Source organism: Colobus angolensis, unplaced genomic scaffold, assembly GCF_000951035.1.
Source record: "Colobus angolensis palliatus isolate OR3802 unplaced genomic scaffold, Cang.pa_1.0 Scaffold157, whole genome shotgun sequence".
Classification (NCBI taxonomy): Eukaryota; Metazoa; Chordata; class Mammalia; order Primates; family Cercopithecidae; genus Colobus; species Colobus angolensis.
In genome coordinates, this window is record NW_012114677.1 from 982,087 (window position 1) to 983,253 (window position 1,167).

General features: G+C 45.5%; 1 long non-coding RNA gene across 1 annotated transcript in view; it reads right to left on the reverse strand.

The window, feature by feature from the left end:
- Nucleotides 1-627: 627 nt before the first annotated feature.
- Nucleotides 628-1,167, reverse strand: part of LOC105508012 — a 21,110-nt gene continuing 20,570 nt past the window's right edge. Inside the window, exon 3 of the long non-coding RNA XR_001001192.1 lies at nt 628-687. This is a non-coding gene — a long non-coding RNA (uncharacterized LOC105508012). The remainder of the gene's footprint in view (nt 688-1,167) is intronic.

Sequence of the window (1,167 nt, forward strand, 5' to 3'; positions counted from 1 at the left end):
GATCTCCTGACCTCGTGATCCGCCCGTCTCGGCCTCCCAAAGTGCTGGGATTACAGGCTTGAGCCACCGCGCCCAGCCCAGAATTGTTTATTTTACATCTAGTAGTTTTAATTACATATATTAACTACAGTTTGTTTGTTTGTTTGTTTGTTTGTTTGTTTTGAGACAGGGTCTCCCTCTGTTTGCTCAGGCAACAAGATCTCCTCTGTGTGCAGTGTTGCAATCTCGGCTGACTGCAGCCTCCGCCCCCTGAGCTCAGGCAATCCTCCTGCCTCAGCCTTCCAAGTAGATGGGACTACAGACCCACACCACCATGCCTGGCTAATTTTTGTATTTTGTGTAGAGACAGGGTTTCACCACGTTGCGCAGGCTGGTCTCTAACTCCTGGATTCAAGTGATCTGTCTGCCTTGGTCTCTCAAAGTGCATTAACTACAATTCTAAGTCAGGAACCTTAATTTTAGTGAAAAACCTAGGAAGTAATTTTGAACTGTTTCGTATCAGTATTGAAAGCCATTTCATAACTTGTTTTTTGTTTTTTGTTTTTCTAGACAGAGTCTCGCTCTGTCGCCCAGGCTGGAGTGCAGTGGTGCGATCTCGGCTCACTGTAAGCTCCACCTCCCGGATTCACGCCATTCTCCTGCCTCAGCCTCCTGAGTAGCTGGGACTACAGGCGCCCGCCACCACACCTGGCTAGTTTTTTTGTATTTTTAGTAGAGACGGGGTTTCACCGTGTTAGCCAGGATGGTCTCAATCTCCTGACCTCGTGATCTGCCCACCTCAGCCTCTCAAAGTGCTGGGATTACAGGCGTGAGCCACTGTGCCCGGCCCATTTAATAATTATTTAGGAAGATGTTTCCTCAATTTTCTGCTTATTAACAGATCTAAATATTTTTAACTTTTCTATACCATATAAAAATACAATGCCAAAGTATATCAATTTAAAATTGTGTTTAATGATTATTTCAGTATTTTAACTCACTTAAAAGTAACCTCAGACATGTTGTGGCCAGGCGCCATGGCTCACGCCTGTAATTTCAGCACTTTGGGAGGCCAAGGCAGGCAGATCATGAGGTCAAGAGATCAAGACCATCATGGCCAACATGGTGAAAGCCTGTCTCTACTAAAAATACAAAAATTAGCTGGGCGTGGTGGCGCGTGCCTGTAGT